This window comes from Gracilinanus agilis, chromosome 4 (assembly GCF_016433145.1).
Source record: "Gracilinanus agilis isolate LMUSP501 chromosome 4, AgileGrace, whole genome shotgun sequence".
NCBI lineage: Eukaryota > Metazoa > Chordata > Mammalia > Didelphimorphia > Didelphidae > Gracilinanus > Gracilinanus agilis.
The window spans coordinates 442,368,142-442,391,239 of NC_058133.1; positions in this window are offsets into that span (position 1 = coordinate 442,368,142).

Consider the following 23,098-nt stretch of genomic DNA (forward strand, 5'->3'; position numbering starts at 1 on the left):
GATATATCCCTTCCACATTATAGGGACTGGCGGTGTTAAATAATGGGTTGGGGGAATGCTCCCTGAATTCTGAGGAGTCTGAATTTTTCTTTTTCTTTCATCGGATGTTTACAGTTCCTACCCTATTTCTTTTGACTTCTGGGGTCACTCCTCTTGGCTGATTATGTCCTCTGAGGAATATTTTTTCCATTGTAGGGCTATTTCATCAGCATTGAATATAGCTATATTGAATATAGCAGCTCTAGCTGATTCTTGACTATTTTATGTTTTTTTTTAGTTTCTAAACTTTTCTGTGTTGTCTACTAACCACCTATTATCTGTTGTTCCCCCAAAATTCCCACTTAATTTCTTATGCTGACCCATGATACATTGAAACCACAATGGAAAAAGTTGTAATGTAGACAGGATACACATATGCATTCATATATATTTACATAAATATAAACATATATATAAATATATAAGCATTACAAATCTAAATTAATATATAGATCTTAGCTGCCTTATCATTATTATTATTATTTCAAGTAGATAGTCCTTCACATGAGGAATGTGGGTTAGTCTTAGAAGATGTTAGGTGGAACAGAGGATAGAATGTTAGGTCTGGAGTCTGGAAGACTTGAGTTCAAACCTGGTCTCTGACACCTACTAGCTGTGTGACATTGGGCAAGTCATTTAATGTTTGTTTATCTCAGTTTCTTTAACTATAAAATGGGGGAAAATAGCACCTTCTTCCCCTACTTGTTGCAAGGATCAAATAAAATAACGTTTGCAAAGAACATATAGTAGGTGTTTAATAAATGTTTATTAATTTCCCCCAAGTTCCTATAAAAAAATTCCCTTATCCAGTTTAAATATCTCCAATTCCTTCAAATGATTCTCAGATGACTCCATATGAGAATGGACTTGATCATAATCCCTTTTTTGGGGTTCTTGAAGCTCTTCAGTTTTTAAGTGTTCTTCTGAATAACTTAGTTCACAAAACTGAACCCAATACCCTAGATGTGTTCTGACCTGGGAAGAGTATACCAAGACCTCTCCCATTCTGAGTGTCATGTTATCCTTAATGTGTCACATTATCCTTAATGTAATCTAAGATCCCTCAGCTCTACTGGTTACTATCTATCTATCTATCTATCTATCTATCTATCTATCTATCTATCTATATATATATATATATGTATATATATATATAAATTTTTGACTTGTATTGAGCTTGCATTCCACAAACCTGCTGAGCAATGCCTCCTCATACTCATGTATGTTCTAGAGAATGGAACATGTTATTAACAGATGTCCATTAGTATTTTGATATTAGCAAGGAAATTCCCTGGAGGACCTCCATTTTCTGTCACCTAATGGAATATTGCTGAAGTATATCAGTGATGAAAAATATTGAGTTCAGCAATTCAACTCAGTTTCCAGAATTTGAAAATTAAGAGACCGCAGCAGCCATCCAATCTTAATCTTAGCAATACACAAAAGAATGATTTCATCATTCAATAACTATTAAACACTTGAACTCTCATAGAAATTGATGGAGATCCATGAATAAACCTTGATTTTTGCCCTCAAGAAAATTATGATACAACAAGAAAAAATGTTTCAGTAGATCTGTGATTTCAGAATTCATTCTAATAATATACATTCCAACCAAATCAATCAATAAATGATTACTATTTTCCAGGCATTGTGTCAAGCACTGAAGATGCTGCAACAGCAATAACAATAACATGAAACAATTACTTTCAAGAACTTACATTCTGCTATGCATCCATGCTTGCTCATCTTATGTGATTCTTGTTGTTTATGAGTTTGCCATAATTTACTTATAAATTCTGGGAATTTACTCAAGTCCTTTGGAGATAGGGAGAATGTTAAGAGCACAAGTAGGATGTCACTGGTTTTCTTTTGTTTATGTGGCTGGTTTATCTTCTAATTTGTCCATGATATCACCTTTTACATATAAATCATTTTTCCTTTTCTAACTTATTTTGCTATATAGTGTGAGATGTTAGTCTATGCCTAGTTTCTTCCAAACAGTTTTCCCAGGAATTTTTGTCAAATGTTGAGTTCTTACCCTCAAAGAATGGATCTTTTGGTTTATCAAATATTGTGTCCCATACTTTCTAGTGTATTTTTTCTTAGGAATGGGATTGTTTTTTGTCAGAGACTTTTTCTTAATCTGCTAAAATAATTATATGATTTTTGTTTTTGATACAGTCAATTATAACGATATCTTTTCCAATATTAAACTAGTCCTACATTCCTGGTATAAATCAACTCTTGCCATTGTATATGATATTTATGATATATTATTGTAACCTCCATTCTAGTATTCTTATTAAAAATTTTAAAAATATTTATTAAGGAAATTGGTATATAGTTTTTTTTCAGTTTATGCTCTTTTCCCTTTAGGTAGAAAAATTCCATTTGCATCATAAAAAGAAATATAACATGACTCTACCTATTTTTCAGTTTATATATTTTGCAATTGTTTCTTAAATGTTTGGTAGAATTCACTTGTAAATCCATCTGGCCCTGGCACTTTTTCTTAGAGAGCTATTTATGATTTGTTCAATTTCTTTTTCTAAGATAGAGTTATTTAGATACTGTATTTTCTTTTCAATTAATATGGGAATTAATTTTTTTTTTGCTAAATATGCATCCATTTCACTTAGATAGGCAGTTTTAATGGTACATAGCAGGGCAAAATCATTCCTAACAATTCCTTTAATTTTATCTTCTTTGGTGATATATTTACCCTTTCATTTTTGATACTAGTTATTTAGTTTTCTTTCTTTTATTTTTTTAAAAATCTAATTAACCAGTGGTTTGTCTAATATTTGAAAGTCAATTTTTTATTTAGCTCTCATTTTTTCATTAAAATGCTGGAAAAGTTTCTATTTCACTAAGTATTCATTTTTACCTTGAAAAATTATAACTGAACAGATTATTATTAGTTGTTATACTAGATATTTTTCTTGTGGAATATCATATCATAAATCTTCTACTTTAATATGGTAGCTGCTAAATTTTGTGTAATTCTGACAGTGGCTTCATCATATTTGAATAAAATAGTTCTGGTTGCTTGAAGCATTTTCTTTTTGATCTGAGCACTATGGAATTTGACTAAAGTATTTCCTAGGAGTTTTCATTTGAAATTTCTTTCAGGTGGTTATTGGTGAATTCTTTCAATTATACCCTTGCTTCCAGGATATTAAGACCATTTTCCTTGATAATTTCTTGAAATATGATTTCTAAGTTCTTTCTTTGACCATGATTTTCATTTAATACAACAATTCTTAAATGATCTCTCAAAAATCCATTTTTCTATTTCAATTGTTTTTTCTTAAAGATATTTTACATTTTATTATAATTTTTATTATTTTGACTTTATTTTATTCATAGTATATTCAGAGAACTATTGCCTAATTCTCATTTTTATAAGTTTTTTTTTTCTTCAATCAGCTTTTGTACCTCTTTTTCCATTTGACTAATTCTGCTTTTCAAGGAGTTATTTTTATCAGTTTTATACCTTGTTTTCTGTTTGGTCAATTACATTTTTTACCAAGCAGTTGGTAGTCTTTTAATAATCTTCTCCCTTTGCTTTCATTTCTTTACCTATTGTTTCCACTATCATACTTATTTTATTTTTGGAATAATTTTTTAACTCTTCCAAAAACTCTTTTGGGCTTGAGTCCAATTCATATTTTTATTTTCTCCTTTAGAACTTTGCTAGTAGCCATTTTAACATAATTGTCTCTTTTTGAGTTTGTCTTGCTCTTCCCTGTTATCATAGTAGATCTTTTATGGACAGGCTCTTTTTTTGTTGTTTGCTCATTTTTTTCCAGCCAGTTTCTTGACTTCTGTTTGTTTAAATTTTGCTGTCTTCCTGCAGGGATGAGGGAGGGACATTGTATCCAGCTTAAGGGTTTTTGTACTGCTGTTTTTAGAGTTAGTTATTGAACTTTAGTAGTTTTCAGTACTTCCAAGATGCTATGATATGGAGAAAGATGTGGTCACTTCTTTTCTGGTGCCATAAGTGATACTGGTTCTTACCCCTGAAGATCTCTTGATCCCTTGGGTTTCCAATCATTACTACTCCTCAGGGTCCCTCTTTTCTTGGTGCCATAAGTGATACTGCTTCTTAGAATTTCTGAATCCTTGGGACCTGAAGTGCTACTGTCCCTCAGGACTCCTGACCCAATTGACCAAAAGTATTCATCTCTGGCTTTGAAATGTGATCCAGAAGTTGTCAGAATTTTTGTTGGTCCTGTCAGGCCAGAATTTGCTTTGAGGGATTATTTTAAAGTTGTTTAGGAAGGAATATTAGGAGAACTTAACTGAATGCTTCTTCTATTCTGCTTTTTTGGCTCTAATCCATCACGTGACTTTTTAAATAATTCTTTGCTTAGAACCAGGAAAGTTTTCTCATATAGGCCAAGTAAAACATTAAATATCTATACCCAAAGGCCAGCCTTACAAAATTTAGAGAGATTCATTATTTAAAATCAAACAAACAATATTAACTCTCAAGAACCATCTACTAAATTGTAAAGGGGTTGCAAGATATATTGGTTGGAGTACCTATGAATGTAAAATCACAGGTCCTTGGAATATGGAAGTATTAGATCACAGGATTATACATTTAGATCTAGAAGAGGCTTTAGAGATTATTTGATCCTCATTTAACAAGTGAGAAAGGTGAGTCGTGAGAGGCTAAATGACTTTTAATGTCATATCAGCGGTAGTTTGTTTGTAACAAGTATTGAATAATAGCACTTCATTATAATTTTCAGAAAGTTAATTTAAATATGTGCATATTTAAAATTAGAGAAATCTTAGATCTTGATACCAAGTTTCCTTAAAAAACTGGAATTTGAGATGTAAGATTTTATGGTGATTATATTATCAGGTATAAGACAAGAGAAACATAAAATTTGTTGAGATTCCTGGGAGATTAAATGTGGTTGCTAGATAAACAGGAAAAGAAATCATTGTATAGAGATTCCATATAAAGCCCACCTAATAATATTTAATTAATTTAACAAAGAGAGAGCAGTAGTCAGTCTGATATAGGATAGATACCACAATGCAGAATCAAAGCCTTAGTTATGAGCCTTAAACCATGAAATACTGAGGAAACACACCAACATAACACAGTATTTTACAAACACCTGCCTGAAGGAGCTAGAATAGTTTGAGCCATAAATGTTGAAAAATTCCTACTGAAATTAGAATTTATTGTATTGAGTTTTCTCTATTGACATTCATCCTTATCTTTTTCTGATAAATCAGTTTATTTTCCTGTTCCTGTAGTGAAGTATCATGAATTAATATTAGCCTGATAAGAGAGCTACAAGTCTTTAGAATACAGGAATAGAAAAGTAATTTAAATTAATACCATATCCAGAAAAAAATCTAATCTAATCCTTTCTGTTTTAGCTTTTTAGAGACAAAATGCCTAGAGAAAGGTCGCTCAGTGGTAAGTCAAGAGATCAGAACCTAGTTCCTGGCTCTGCCCTGAAATGATTGAGGAGTCACTTACCCTCACTGGGCCTTAGTTTTTCCCTTCCTAAACTGGAAAAAAAATACTTGAAGAAGGAAAAGAAAAGAAAACAGAAACTACTGGAGTTGAACTTTGAACTCCTTGGAGACTAGTGTTATATAAATACCAGAAAGATTTATTATTATTTGTTTTATTGTTCTTGGGCTCAACAAATTTTTTTGAGGATAGTGTCACCAATGGGAAAACCTTGCCACTGATAGATAGATTACTTCTTCACTGCAGACTGGATGGGGTCAAAGAATAAGAAAGCAGTGGCCCATCTTTTGCTCATTTTTGCCCCTATACGCCAGGCTGTTACTGACATCTTTATTCCTACTCATGTGCTTAGGGAATGAGTGGAAACTTCCCAAGCATTTGATTGACTTGGATAAGGGCAGAATATAACCCTTATCAAATTTGCAAAACTGACACTAGGTGGAGGGATAGCTAACACACTGGATGATAGAATCAAAATGAAAATGTTGACAAGCTAGCCAATAGGATAAAATGATTAAGTTAAAATGCAAAAGGGATAAATATAGGTTACACTTCTGCTTTAAAAATTCACCACTCCAAGTCTAAATGGCAGTTTTTTTTAAACTCATTAATCAGTCAACCAGCATTTATTAAGCTCCTATTCTATCAGGTGCTTTGTGTCATGGACTCTGAATTCAAAGACAAAAATCAAAGCTACTGTCCCTCGAGGAGAATTCATCTTGTTGGCAAAGTATGAAATGTTGTCTCTGTACAGAGACTGTAAAGTAAAACCAACTTTTGAGAAGGACCACTGTGGTCTGATGATAATGACACCAAGTATTAGCTGAATAGGTTATAGTAGACAAAAGAAAAATGTTTAGATTACATTTCTGTATTGTAACTAACTTTGATTTTTGTATGATGTGTTTTTCCAAGATAAATATGAAATAGCTGCTCAGTTTAACTCCAAACTAATCTCTAAGATGCCATTTCTTGTTTTCTAAAAGATGCGCTATGTGAAGCAGGGTTTCAGTTCACCAGTCTACTTTGTTCATTTAGTCACCTCAAAATTAATGTGGCTAAATTTTGGTTTCCTCAGTTATAAAAGATGATATTGTAGTGGATATAGTGTCAGGTTTGGAATCAGGAAGATTCATCTTCTTAGATTCAAATCTGGCCTGAGAGGGTAGTTATAAAATCAGAACCACTTAACTCTCTTTGTCTCCATTTCCTCATATGTATAATGAGCAGGAGAAGGAAATAGCAAACCACTCCAGTTTCTTTGCCAAAAATAACCCAAATAGGGTCACAAAAAATTAGACATGACTAAACAACAATAACAAGGCATGGTGATTGATAAATATGATGGTAGCAGACTGGAACCAGAAAGTTTTCTACTTGGGGCAACAGGCAGGAAAGGTGTCTTTGGTGGGAGACTAGTCCATGGGATTAGAGCATCCGTGTTAGAGGGTCATAGCTTTGGAGCTAGAAGAGATCTTAGAGGTCATCTAGTCTAAGGTTCTTCATTTTATAGGTTCAGAAATTGACACCAAGATAGTTAAGGGACTCAGCCAAGGTCTTGGGATTGCAAATTCAGAGTTCTTCCCAATATACTGTAAGGTGAAAATTAATATCCAATAACTCCAAGTATTATATTTCATGAGATTTATTAATAATCACTTGAAGTTGAGGAAATAGAAAAAAAACTAAATGAATAGAACTTTTCCTGGCTCTGATAGCAGGAAAAGAGCACTAGAGGCAGAGTTACAGAAACTTTTATCTACAAAATGTAAGGACAGAATGTGGGGATTAAAGTAGGATTCTGGGAAATGGAGTCCAGGGATATAAAATTCTAACTACACAATACCAAGACAGGTGTATATGGAGCACAGAGTATTAAAGTGAAAATTGTCTTTAGATTCCAACCCAGTCAATACAACAAGGATCATTTAAGGTCTTGCTATGCGAAAAGACATTATGTAGGTCCTGGGTGTACATAGACAGTAATTTATTCAGCAAATGTGTTCAAGAGCCTACAATTGGATTAACTCAATAAAGAAGACCCAGGGGAGAGTAATTATTTTTTTTAACCCTTGTTCTTCGGTGTATTGTCTCATAGGTGGAAGATTGGTAAGGGTGGGCCAGGGGAGAGTAATTATAACTAAAAAAAGGTTGAGAAATAAACCCCATGAAGAAATACCAACAATATCTGGACTATTTAATCTAGTTGTCAAATTAATAAAGACAAATATAATAGGTAGCATTTATGTAACAATTTAAAGTTTGCAAAATACTTTACAAATATCTAATTTTATCTTCATCGAAACCCTAGGAGGTAAATGAAATTTTTAAAAGACACATTTTACAGATGAGGAAATTAAAGCAGACATGGTCAAAGTCACATAATGAGCAATTGCCAGAAGTAGAATCTGAACTCAGGTCTTCCTGACTTCTAGTCTGGCACTCTAATCACTGAACCACTCAGCAACTTCTAGTTGATAATGTAGTCATTATGCAATGGAAACATTATGCATTATGCATAATTAAGCAATGGAAACAACACTCCCTTTAGAATCAGAGAATCTGAATTTCAGTTCTTTTTTTTCCTACTTAATACCTGTGTCAGATCACTTAATCCTTTCTGAAGGGGTTGGACTCCATCATCTTTAAGATTCCTTTCAACTCTAAATCTTTAAACTCTTTTTTACCTCAACTTTTAAAGGGAAACACTTGCATAAAAATTCCTAAATAACATATTTTGGGCTGGGTTGGGTGGTATACTGTATAGAGAAATGACCCCAGATCCAGGAAAACCCATATACTGGCTATATGGGCTAAATAAAGTCACTTAATCACTCAGGACTCCAGAAAATTCTCCAACACTATAAAATGCATAGTAGATGCTGTCTACAAAGATAGAAGGTATTTTTTGAAGATCAGGTGCCACCTACATCAAAAGAGCATATTTCTCTCCCTGGAACATTCCCTAATACAATGCCATCATAGATATGTTAAAAACACATCTACCCAATATCATCAATTACAACATGCTTCATATATCTGCTGCATATTTTTGTTCTAAATTGTTTTAAGTGCATGGTGACTCCTAGAAGATGGTGGCCCAGCAAGATGCATATTTAAGGGAAAGCTAACTAGTCATCTAGAATTTACTGTGATTAATCAGTCCACAAAGTGGATAATCCTCATTTGGTCAATGAAGAACAGAAGGAAAAGTTCTTTATTTTGAAAAAAAAAAGTTTACTTTAAATCAAGGACTTTTCCTGTATTTAATTGCATTATAAAATCAGAGAGGTGTTACTAAAGGAATAATTCTTCAGCAGTTTTAATAATCAAAGGATTGGGAGCTAAAGGATGCATTAGAGATCATCTCATCCAGTCCCTTCATTTTATAGATGTATGCTGAGATCCATGTCCAAGATCACAGGAAAAGGCAGAGTTGAGATTTAAACCTATTCCAGCTGATTATAAGTTCACTGTTCTTTGCACTATATACTATGCTGCCTCGCTAATATTTAGGATTAGAGAAGAGGTAAAATTACCAGCCCCCTAGCATCATTATCTGGGAGCACCCATAAATCTCACCTGGAAGAAGTCATTTTAGACCCTGAAGCCCTCAAGAACAACCTTCTTTTATTACTCTAAACCATCCATTATTTTTTCCTGTTTTCTCACCACTGGGACCACAGCATTTCCATACATCCATGGTAATGATAATAATGGGGCAGCTAGGTGGCATAGCGGATACAGTGTCAGACCTGGATTCAGGAAGACTCATATTCTGGAATTCAAATCTCACCTCAGAAACTCACTAGCTATATATAGGACTCTGGGCAAGTCACTTAATCCCGTTAGCCTCAGTTTTCTCATCTGTAAAATGGGGCATAGAAGGAAATGGCAAACTACTTCAGTGTCTTTGCCAAGAAAACCCCAAATGGGGTCACAGTCAGCCATGAATAAAATGACTGAACAACAACAATGATAATAATAATTATTATAGTAGTAGTAATAGTAATAATAATAATAGCTAACATTTATATAGTACTTTAAATGTTCCAAGGAACTTTACAAATATTATCTCATATCCAAATATAACCCTGGGAGGCAGATGCTATTATTATCCCAATTTTACATATGAAGGAACTGAGACATGCAGGGGTTAAGTGACTAGCCCTGGGACACACAACTAGAAAGTGTCAGAGGCAGGATTCTAATCCAAGTTTTCCTGTTTCCAATTATCATTCTCTTTCTACTGTCCAATCTAGTTGCTTTAAGATCCCATACTTCTGCTCTCACACATCCCCTCATTTTAGTTCTGTCTTCTACTTATTTAAATATTTATAATATCTAATAGAGGGAAATTATACTATCATAATTAGCTGGTAAATTTCCCTTCCTCTTCCCTCCATTTAGCTCCTTCCCTGATCTAACATGTGATGTATGACCACCTGAAATGTCCAAATGTTAAATGCTAATTAAGATAAAAGATAATTAAGAAATAATTTCCTATATTATTGCAGATCTTAGATATTTTTAGATTCCATAAAGAGATACCTATATGATATAGATGAGTGGGCAATAAATGAAGCATTTATTTTTGTAATATGTGGCATGTAATGCTATTGCACAGTAAGAAATAATAAAATGAATGATATCAGAGAAACCTAGGAAAACTTATATGGACTGATGCAAAGTGAAGTGATCACAACAGGAAAATAATTTCTACAAAAACAAAAATATTATAAAAAAGAAACTTAATATTATAAACATGAATAGCCTAACTCTGACCAAATACAATAAGTTGAAGTTCCAGAAGATCTATAATGAAGAATTCTATCTACCTCTGATGGAGAGTCAATCAAATTAAAATATGTGATTAATCAAACATACATTTTGCATGGCCAATGTGAAAATTTCTTTTGTCTGACTATGTATATTTCTTACAAAGTTGTTTTTTTTCCTCAAAAGGGGTAAGGTAAAAGGAAGAAAATGCTTAATTGAATTTTTTTAAATGAAAGAAAACCACATTTATTAAGTCCTTGCTTCCAATTACCATTCTCTTTCTACTGTCCCATCTAGTTGCTTAAAGATCCCATACTTCTGCTCTCACACATACCCACATTTTAGTTCTGGAAGAAATTTTAGTTTCTAGAAGAAAAAAATCTTTAGCTTGAAATGATGTGAGCCATCAAAAGAGGCTGTGGAATCTTTTCTCCTTTTACAGATCCAGGGTATTATTAATAATCATGTCAATCTTTCCTTTCTTGGAGGCTGTCAGATGGTTTATATAATCCTTTCTAGAAACTTTACTCTCCATAGTACCCTCTGATCCCTCCTTCTCACTTCCCTAGTGAAAATCTGATCCTTTGTGGCTCATTGATACTTCTGAATTGGATTGTAAAAGTTCCCCTTAGAACAATGAATTTGTTGGATATCTTTTATAGTGTTTTTGTTTGCGAGACTGAGTCTCTTAATCTTGGCCATGCTGTGAGTATAGCAGCCTTTCATAAACCTAATCCCACTGGGATTGGCTTGGAAATTTTGATTTGCTCTGTTTCTAATCTGGGCTGGTGCACATCTCCTTAGGTAGTGTGAAGATGGCATTCTACCTTGCCCAATTTTAGATTTAATCCCATCATCACGGTAGCCTAGTGGTCCTCCTTCTCCTAAGGACTCACTATTTTGGTGCCAGATTTAACGTTGTTTAGACATGATTGACTATTTGTGACCCCATGGAGCATAGATATCAGTGGAGTTTTCTTGGCAAGGATACAAGAATGGTTTGCCATTTCCTTTGGTAGTGGATCCAATGGATCCTCTTATCAAGCAATTAGAGTTTAGGTGACTTGCTCAGGGCCATACAGTTAGGAAGCATCTGAAAACAGGTTTGAACCCTGGTATGGCCTGACTCCAGGTCCAGAATTCTATCTACTGAGTAACCAAGCTGCCTGCCAGACTTTGTACAGACACCCGATCATTGAAGCATACTGATCAGAACTCCTGAGCTCAAAACCTCCACTAGCCTCAGCCTCATCAGCAACAGGCAACACAGTCCTGTACTACCTTGCTTGGTTCTCTTTACTTTTTACAACAAGAAAGGACTAATTGTTTGGCTCAAGGAGGTCAATAAAGTCCTCTTCTGATAGCTTGTTTGGAGGGGATACAAATACTCTTTCCAAAATTCTGTTTTATCCATTGTTTCCCTTATAGAAGAGACTGTGTATGTAGACTGACAAGTTGAATAAACAGTTTCCCTGAAGATATGCAAGGACTACCAAGCATTAGAATAAGAAGGAAAAACATGTTTTCTTGTCATGCATATAGCTAGTATAATTGAGAATGACACGTGAGCTCAGTTTATGTTTGGGGGTGGAAATAGGAGGTGGAGGGAAGAATTGACATTATTTATTCCCCAAGAGGTATTTTCCAATTATCAATATGTTTAAGGCAAGGATATAATCCTTTTATAAAAAGAAAAATATAAAACCCCTTCAATTTTGTGCAGAAGGTTAAGAAAAAAAATGACACATGTAACAACAAAAAGACAGGTTGTTTTAGGAAAGTGATTCATGACATCGGAGAATGTATAATTGATGTGTGTGGTTGTCTGGATGGTAAAATAACAATGCCATCCATTAGAGATGAGAGCTCTAACAACTCAGGCAGTGAGGCAGTATGTATTTTATAGGTCATCTGGGCTCCATTTGGATCTACAGGTTGCTATTCCTTCTCCATACTTGAAAGCATTTAATGGATTATTATAAAGGAAAAAAAAGATGGTATGTAATAATGGTTTAAATTGAAGCTCTGTGTGTATATCACCACTGTGTGACTTCCAAATGAGAGCTTCATTTTTAAAATTCTCATATGGCATGCTTGAAAGTTTGCCAGTGCATCAAGGAATCAAAACAATGAATTCAGCAGCAGGAGAGTAGGACACGGGACTCCAGGGACAGGTGGGCTTTCTTTTTTGCCTTGCTATTCTTCTCTAGCATTGAAAATTATAAATAGGGGAAGTTCATCAGAAATGAAATTGGGTGTACTTCTGAACTTCAAATAAACCTCAACTGAGCAATGTTTTCAAAAACATATTTCTGATGAAAAGAGAGCAATAATGACCACCATCAGCTCCTCCCTCATAATGTTGAAGTCAAAAAAAATTAACAAAACCTGATCAAGATAGAACTGTGGATGGACATCAAATAAAAATGCATCAGCTCATCTAGAAAAGACTTCCTCTTTCTGGAGATGGAGATAAGTTGTGGGGTGGGGACTCTTTACTGCATTGCTAGCCATGAGTATCAAAGTTTATTCCTGCTTTTAATGGGTAGTATTTTACCAGTGTAATGGCTTTCCCTGAGAACGAACCTGTCTGCCATTACATAGACAGTCCTATCCAATTTCATAGAATGTTCATAATGTACTTGCGTGGGTACAGAGAGTTCAAGTTGAAAGAAGAGGGGATGGAATTTGAATACTTGGAAGGCAATGAAGAAAAAGAAGAGGATGTAGGGAATGAGAAGGCTTTGTTGTGATGCTTTTTGCTATCTGATAGCAATATATAACCTAAAATTAATATTTCTTTAGATGTGTTTTTCAGCATGACCTTATCTAAGGGCATATCTATACCAGACTTGGAAGTGGGGGGGGGGAGGCAGAGAGAGGAAGGAGAGAAAAAATGCTCTGTATTTAACACCTTTATTAGTTCATATATAAATGAGGAACCTCTAAGGATGAAGAGAAGTGAAAAAAAGCAGTGAATTTGGAGCAGAGAACTGGTATTCAAGTCTTGATTCTGCTACCTGTGTTACTGTGAACAAATCACTTTTTCTGGACCTCAGTGAGTATCTATCTGTAATATAAAGGAGTTAAAGTAAATTGTATGGCAGTGAGGAGGCATCTTGATTTGAAAAGAATTTTCTAATTTGATGACAGCTGGGGAGCTCAATGAAGAGAACATTGGACCTGGAGTCAGGAGGACCCAAGTTCAAAAGCAGCTTCATCCCCTTACTAGACATGTGACCCTTGGTAAATCATCTAAACCAGTGATTCCCAAAGTGGGTGCCACCGCCCCCTGGTGGGTGCTGCAGTGATCCAGGGAGGCGGTGATGGCCACAGGTGCATTTGTGGGTGGTGATAGTATGCAGGGGGTGCTAAGAAATATTTTTCTGGAAAGGGGGTGGTAGGCCAAAAAAGTTTGGGAACCACTGAACTAAACTCATCTTTTTTCCTCTAAAATAATATAATAATAGTACATACCTCCCATGGTTGTTATGAGGATAAAATAAGATAATATTTATAAAACAAATTAGAAAACAAAGCATTATATGAATGTTAGCTATAAGAATAATGATAATGATTATATTATATATTAATTATTATAATCATTATCATTACATTACTGTTTATGGATATGTTGTCAGCTGGGTGAAAGGTAGTAGGTGTCAAGAAGTATAGTTAGGTTTAAGGATAATAAAACCTATCTCACAAGTCTGTTATTACATTATTAGGTAAATGTATCTGACCTACTTATAATTTATATTTCTGTTATATACTTACATTATCCTAATTTTTATTCTATCTATCTGTGGTTGTTCAATTGTTTCAGTCTTACTCTTCCTGACCCCATTTCGGTCTTTCTTGGCAAAGATACTGGAATGGTTTGCCATTTCCTTTTCCAGCTCATTTTTTACAAATGAGGAAACCGAGGCAGACAATGTTAAGTGACTTGCTCTGGTAGACAAGGTTAAGTAGTGGTTTGCCATCTCCTTTTCCAGATCATTTTTTATAGATGAGGAAACTGAGGCAGACAAGGTTAAGTGACTTGGCACAGCTTGTATATGAATAAATATTTGATATTTGAACTTAAGTCTTCTTGACTCCAGGGCTTGTGCTCTATCTACTGTGCCTTCTAGCTGCACTTTCTGTTTGTGGACATATCTAATTATCCCTACTGGCTTCTAAGTTCCTTTTGTGGGAGGCACCATGACTTTAGAGTCAGAGGACCTGGGTTGATATGTTGCCTCTTTTCTATTTTGTGTGACTTTGGACAATCCATGTAGCTCTCTGGGACCTCAATTTCCTCATCTGTAAAATGAGAGGGCTGGACAGATGACTTCTAAGGTCCCTTTCCATTTTAGATAACTGATCCTGAGCTGGAACTTAGCAGAGAAATAATGTGGAGTAGAGAAGGGACTGCTGGACTTTGATTCAGGAGGAATTGGATTTCAAACCTCCAGGCTGGTGTTAACTAATAACATGACCCTGGACACTTCATGTTAAACCCATTTATTTGTAAAATCAATTAAAGAATTGTACTATGGGACCCACACTATGCTGAGATGGATATTCAATATTGAAGGAAGAGAGTTCCTGACTTCCAGAAGCTTTATATTTTGGGTGGTGGTGATGATGTTGATGATAACGAGCATTTAGATAGCCCTTCAGGTTTTGAAAAGCACCTTATGTATATTATCTCATCTGATTCTGATTCTTGTTTGATTCTTATGGGGGAAGACAAAACAAAGGGGGAAATGGGTGCTAGGGAAGAGTATTTTGGTTCTGAGCAATCACAGAGGGAGAGAGTAGAACAAGAGGGTGATATATAAATAATGGGAATATTGAATTGATTATAGTACTCCAAGTGATTATTTTTACTCAGTACATATTTGTTAACTGGGTGAAGGGTGGAGTGGAGTCAAGTTCAGAGATAATATTATAATAGTGCCTACCTAAAACAATTGTTGTGAACATCAAACAAAATAATATACCTGAAACACTTCACAAAACTTAAAGTATTATTTGTTTGGTAGTATTATTATTAAATTTAATGATTATTATTAATTATTAAATTAATAACCAAAAATTAATTATTAATTTGATGGCTAATTTTTATGATTAAGATTAATATTTAAATTAAATAATATATTATTAAAGTAGTATACTACATACCAAGCAGTGTAATGCCAATAATAGACAGCCTTGGAATCTGGAAGATCTGGGTTCAAATTCTGACTTTGATGTATACTCTCTATGTGACACTGGACAAGCCACTGAACCTCAGCACTCCAGAAAGCTTTTTCAGATGGAGTTGCCTAGCTGATGTCTATTTTTTTAAGTTCCCTAGATGAAAAATCATTAGTCCAATCTCTTTATTAAAGGCTTTTTTTTTAAATCCTTAACTTCCATTTTAGAATCAATGCTAACTATTGGTTCTAAGACAGAAGAGCAGTAAGGGGCAGTAGACAATGAGGATTAAGTGACTTGTCCAGAGTCACATAGCTAGGAAGTATCTGAGGCTGGATTTGAATCCAGGATCTCCCATCTCTATTGAATCACCTTGTTGTCCCTTGCCTGAGAGTTTTTAAGTTTTTTTTTTGTTTGTTTGTTTTCCTTTTGGTCAAGAAAGCTTTTGGTCAACTGGTAAAGCCTTTGGATCCCTCCTTAGAATATTAATTTTTGATCCACTTCATAGAATAATAAATTTAATGTTGGAAGGAGTCTTAGAGATTTTAGAGATGTAAAACTCTCAGTTTCACAGGAGAGAAAACAGAGACTCAGAGGGAGAAAGTGATTTTCTCAGGGTCTCATAAGTATTTTACATATTATTTTAAATATGTAAAATAAAGTACACAGAATTGCAAAGGAAAGAAATTATTTTGAAATGCAGCTATCAAAATATTTAAAAAAACAATGTGATAGAATCCAGGTTAAGACCCCAAGTCACAGTAACTTAATGATTATTGAATGAATGAATGAATCCACAATGAACATTCAAAAGTATAGTTTACAGGGAGTATGGAGCTGAGTAAAGGAAAGCTTCCTTTCACTGAAGAAATCTATATATTTCATAAGGAGTCATCTCTAGACACAATCACTATTATGGTTTTAAGGAATTTCAAAAGAGGTCAAGAAAGTCTTTGTATATACCTGTCCATCCAGCTTGCAGAAGTCTATGGTTTAGTTTGATCTGGACTTTCTGGAACAAATTTGAATTGAATGTAACTAGGGTCCTAGAGTCAACAAACCTGTTGGTGAAATTTCCTGAACTTTGAGGCTGCTGAGACAGTGGAGCCAGATATTACTAGGTTGCTAAAACTACTATAGAGTTTGAGGTGTTTCCCCCAAATGACTTACTCCAACCTGCTTTGATACCCACAAACCAATTAAATGAGGGTCCAGAGTGACAAAATGAACATAAAGAAAACTCCATGAGAACTACTCTAGGAAGTAATTGGTTTTGGTTGGGTTTGTTGTTGCCTTTTCATAACTGTAGATGGGAACTCTTACTATGGAAACACTGTGCAGAATAGGAAATTATCTGTGATTTATAATTCTGGAGAATTGGCCAGCACCAGATATAGGGGTGAACCCTTAATTCTTGTTCCTGGGGAAGCTGTTGGGTTGATTGAGCTCAGGAGCTCTGAGATACAAGTCAAAGTCTCATGGGACTTTGGGTTTCCCTTTCTGGTCAAACAGAGAGCAGAAAAAATGTCTTCCCTTCCTTGCATTCTTGTAATGGTGAGGGAAAGGTAACACTGGACATCAGAGACTCACAATAAGAAAAGACCCCTGAGAGAAATATTCCCCTTGGATTCTCCCCTAGATTTTGAGATGGCCACAGATATACATCTTCTGGTTGTACCCTGATACCATTGAGTTGTAATCTAGGACATCTACTTATCTCCTATGTCCAGCCAAACCTTGTGTCTTTGGGATACAAAACACCACTCTAGCCCCATTCAGGTGACCAACACCCCCTTCCCCATTTCTGCACCATAGTCCCTTCTCCAGTCACAGAGCATCTATTGTTAATAGGATATAAAAAAAAAACCAGAGTGTCCACTCTTGAAGCTGTCTCCCGACCCTTTAATATGATTACCAAATTAATAAATTTCTCTTTTTATTTTTAAGCTAAGTTTTGGAGTCTTGCATTCTTGCAGAGGGTACCTGTCCCAAACTCAGGAGTTCACCTCAAGCCCCCCCCCACAACCCAAGGGGTTTCCATATTGTCTGACCCCAATATACATAGAGCGATGTTGGAGACAGGTATTGGGGTGAGGATGGTCACTAGACTGTTTATGGAAGGGCAAATTGCCTCATGTTATAAGCAGAGGAGGTCAAATCTTCTATGCTGATCAGGAGAGGATTCAAACCTATGAATGGATGTTACATTTCTAGTTTAATCCAGAAGAAAAAGACCCATTAGAGAAAGAGACAGAGACAGAGAGATAGAGAGACAGAGAAAGTGAGTCACATAAATAGTATGTCTGAGACCAGATTTGGTCTCCGGTCTTTGTGACTTCAATATTCTATTTTGTCCATCACCAAGATTATAAGATTATATAATAAAGAAAAAGAGGGAAGGATAATTATTAGAGAGATGCAGATAATATTAGATGTAAAGGAAAAAAAAGAATAATAGCCAACATTTATGTAATGTTTTTTGGCTTATAGCACTCCTTATATCCATTAACTCATTTGATCCTGAAAACAGCACTGTGAGATAAGTAGAACAGATATCATTATCCCCATTTCACAGATAATGCCAGATCCCATTTATACAGCATTTTAAAGCTAACAAAAGTGCTTTCTATACATTAGCTTATTTGATGCTCACAACAGCCCTGAGAGGAGATGCTTTTATAAATCTCAATTTTATAGAATAGGAAAACTGATACTTAGGTCCAAGGGTTAAGTGATTTGCCCAAGGTCACATAGCTAAAAAGCAGCTGAGGCAGGATTCAAACTCACTCCCTTCAAATTTAAATTCTGTTGCTCAGTCCCTCCCTACAACTATTTCTCTCTGAGGAAACTGAGAAAGATATTAAGTGATTTGGGCAAGATCACAAAAAAATCACATTCAAAACTGGTTCTGCCTACTTGAATGAAATCCAGTGCCCCTTTTGCTATACCCCATGTTGATGAGACAGAGAAGGATGAAGGAACAGTGCTTTCATTGGCTATATTTCATAGTTTTGAAAGGGCAATCCCTAATTCTGCCTCGTAAATTTTTAATATGCAATTAGTTAGAAGGATGAATTTTCCAGGTGAACCTATTAACTTTGATATCATTTGACACCTGGACATACAAGCTGTATGATTTAATAATTGTCATCCATAAGAGTTTGTAGTGTTTTAATTTACTTCTGGCCAGCTTGCCCTACAGAAATTGGTGGTGTTTGGAAGTGTGAAATTTAAAATTAGCCAAGACCCTTTAAAACTAAATTTAGCCCTGGCTGGCTAGGATTCCTCTCTTCATTCTTCAAATGCACTTACCTACCACTTAGTCTTAGGAGAACTGGATCATTTGACTTCTCTGTACTGATTTGCTTTGAATTGAAAGATTCTACAAGAAGCAAGAGAGATACAGCTTTGTCAATTCTAGAAGATGGAGCAAAGGTACGTGGGGGATAGAGGTGTTAATCCTCCTTTTCTACTCCTACCTCAGGGCAGATCTTTTCATTGAGCTGCTGTAGGATTTTTCCCAAAGGGTATCAGATACCAGCCTAATGTACTTTTAGCTATGATTCTCTAAGATTTAGGACAGGCACTATCTACCCCTTACCCTCATAGTGTGGTAGGTTTCCGAGTAGACAGAGAGATTTCATATAAAATACGGTTTCCTTGGAAGTCTTTTTTTAGCAGAACACTGTGTCTTGGCATTCCATTTTCACATCTATGATATCCTTGAGTTAGGAGAAAATAATGCTTTACTTTTAAAATGGACTTATCTGTCCATCAATAAAGAATTATTTATTAATTGCCTTTCTGGGTCAGATACTCTGTTGGGCTCTAGGTATTGTGGAGATTAAAATTAATATACAAAATACTAAATATTATATTTATAAATTTTATTAATAATAAACTAACATAAAAAGCTAACTAAAGGGGAACTAACCAGGCTGCTCCCAAAAGCAAAATATGAAGAGGGAGGAATTACAGCCAGCTATAAAAAAATGTTCAAAATCTCCTCTTATACAGTATAAAAAGGTCAAAGTAATAATAAGGATAATAAATTAGCATTTCTATAACACTTTAAGACTTATATAGAACATTACATACATTCAAATGAAACTGGAGTTAGGAGGACCTTGGGTTCAAATCTGTCCTCAAACACTTCCAAGCTGTGTGACACTGGGCAAATCATTTAACCTCAATTGCCTAGCCCTTGCCATGTTTCTGTCTTAGAACTGATATTAAGATATAAGGTGATCATAACCTGGGGCTTCCAGGTTAAGATGGCAGCAGAGTAAAAAGCAGCTGCTTGACCTCTCCTAACCCACGCATATAGGACTCCTCAAGAAGACATAAAAACAAATCCAGACGAACAAAGGGACCCCACAATAGGGTGCATCATTGAAGGTACATGGAATCGGGGCATTTCTGTGCTATAAAGGGGTGAAACAGCTCTCACTAAAATGCGAACTGAGCAACCACCCCCCCCACACCACCTACAGTGCCAAAGCCAGTGCACAAGAGCTAGAGCAAGTTTGGGGCACCCATTAAGTCATTGCCAGCTACCTGACATTACCAGGGCCTGTTCCTGAAAGCAGCAAGACTTAAGACCCCAAGAGGCTAAAGAATGCGTGGACTTTGAACACAGAACTTGAGCACAAGCACCAGCAAAGGCGAGGACACAGGGGAGGATACAGATCCTGAGCACAGGGGAGGACTCAGATCCTGAGCTCAGGCGTGGACCTTGAGTGGGGACCCAGGCAGAGGATCAAGCAAGGGGACCACCAGGAGGCTTGACCCTGAGAACATCTAGACCTGAGACTTCAGGAGCCCAAAGAGCACAGACAGACCCTGGGTGTGAGGATAAAGCTAAGAGGGTACTGGGCTTACAATGGCAAGCCACAGACAGGAAACCCAGAAGAGAAAGATCATGAAGAATCCTTTAATACTCAACAACTTTTACCCAGAAAAAATCCAGACAACAGAGCAAACAGCAGAGGAGAACAAACAAGTAACCATATCTAAACCTTCCCCCCAAAATGAAAACTGGTCACAAGGTCTTGAAGAGTTCAAATCTGAGATTATGAGAAAGATGGAAGAGATCTGGCAAGAAAAATAACAGTTTAAAAGGCAGAATTTCACAATTGGAAAGTGAGGCAAGTAAATCAAAGACCAGAAATGACCAAATTGAAAAGGAAAACAAAAAGATTACAGCCAAAACCAGTCTCTACAGGCTAGAGTTGGGCAATTCAAAAAAGATGCCCCCAAATCAAAAGAATTGATAAGCAAATTGGAAACAAAAATCAAACAGCTAGAAAACAGGACAAACCAAATCAAAAAGGAAAATCAAAAGCTTATAGCCTAAAACCAGTCTCTAAAGGCTAGAATTGGGCAAGTAGAAGCCAATGATCTCTTAAGACAGCAAGAACAAATAAAACAAAGTCAAAAGACTGATAAAATAGAAGGAAACATGAAATATCTCAATGAGAAATTGGTAGACAAGAAAACAGGTCTAAAAGAGACAATTTGAGAATCATTAGTCTTCCTGTAAAAGCAGAAATTAATAGAAATTTGGACTCCATACTAAAAGAAATTATTCAGCAAAACTGCTCTGAAGTTCTACAACAAGAGGGCAATATAGACATTGAAAGGATCCATAGATCACCCTCTACACTAGACCCTGAAAAGACAACCCCCAGGAATATAATAGCCAAATTCAAAAGCTTCCAAGTAAAAGAAAAAATTTTACAAGAAGCCAGAAAGAGACAATTCAGATATCAAGGAGCACCAATCAGGATCACACAGGATCTGGCAGCCTCCCCACTAAAAGAATACAAGGCTTGGAATATGATATTCAGAAAGGCAAGAAAACTGGGTCTACAACCAAGGATCACCTACCCATCAAAACTTACGATATACTTCCAGGGGAAAGTTTAGGCATTCAACAAGATAGAAGATTTTCAAGTATTTGCACAGAAAAGACTAGGACTAAATGGAAAGTTCAATATCCAACCACAAAAATCAAGAGAAACATGAAAAGGTAAATAAGAAACAGAAGGGCAAGTAAGAAAACTTTTATTTTTTAAATTTGCCTCTTTAAAGGCTTCAATAAGATCTAATTATTTGTATTCCTATGTGGAGAAATGTTAAATATAATTCTCTGTAGTGAACTCTATTCACTATTATAGTAATCACTATTATAGTAATTAGAAGAATTATTCATAGGGAGAGGTTGGAATACTAAATGGTCTAAGATGATATGGGGGGGTAGGAAAGAGGGGGGTGAATAGTAGAGGACACCAAGAGAAACTTGAATGAATAAGAAAAATAGGATATTCTATTACACACAAAGAGGGCATGGGAAGGAGAAGGGATGAATATTATTATAAGAAGGAGAGAAAGAGAGCATTAAGAGCTAATATTTAAACTTTACTCTCAGGATAATTAACCCTGAAAGGGAAGAGTAGCTATATCCATTGGGATATAAAACTCTATCTAAACCTACTGAGAAAGTCAGAAGGGATAAACCAAGGGGAGCAGGGGAGTGGGGAGGTCAAAAAAGGGAGGGAAGAAGAAGGGGTAGGGAATTCATTAGGCCTTAAAAATAAAAAGAGGGGAATAATAAGGGAGGGGGTAGAAAGGGAAGTAAATCAAGGGAGGGGACAAGGGTTACTGGCATAAAGCAAACCACTGGTTCAAAAGGAAATAGTGTAAGAAGAAGGAGTAGAACTAGGAAAGGATACCAAAAAATTGGCGAATACACAACTGATAATTATAACTCTGATTCCTATTGAAAAAACTGGAAAGTATAGAAATAGAAGGACCTTTCCTAAAAATAATAAACAGTACATACCTAAAACCATCAACAAGCATCATATACAATGTGAATAAATTAGAAGCCTTTCCAATAATATCAGGAGTGAAACAAGAATGCCCATTATCTCCTTTATCATTTAACATTGTACTAGAAACACTAACAGTAGCAATTAGAGAAGAAAAAGAAATTGAAGGTATCAAAACAGGCAATGAAGAGACTAAGCTATCACTCTTTGCAGATGATATCAGGTCTACTTAAAAAATCCTAAAGAATCAACTAAGAAGCTTGTAGAAATAATCAACAACATTAGCAAAGTTGCAGGATACAAAATAAATGCACATAAATCATCAGCATTTCTATACATTTCCAGCACACTAGAGCAGCAAGAAGTAGAAAGAGAAACACCATTTAAAATCACCCTAGACAATATAAAATACTTAGGAATCTATCTACCAAAACAAACACAGCAATTATATGAAAACAACTACAGAACACTTTCCAAACAAATAAAACTGGATCTAAACAATTGGAAAGCCATTGATTGCTCATGGGTAGGATGAGCTAACATAATAAAAATGACAATTCTACCCAAATTAATTTACCTATTTAGCGCCATACCTATCAAACTACCAAAAAACTTCTTTACTGAATTAGAAAAAACTATAACAAAGTTCATTTGGAATAACAAAAGATCAAGAATATCAAGGGAAATAATGAAAAAAAAATGTGAAGGAAGGGGGCCTAGCAGTACCATATATTAAACTATACTATAAAGCAGC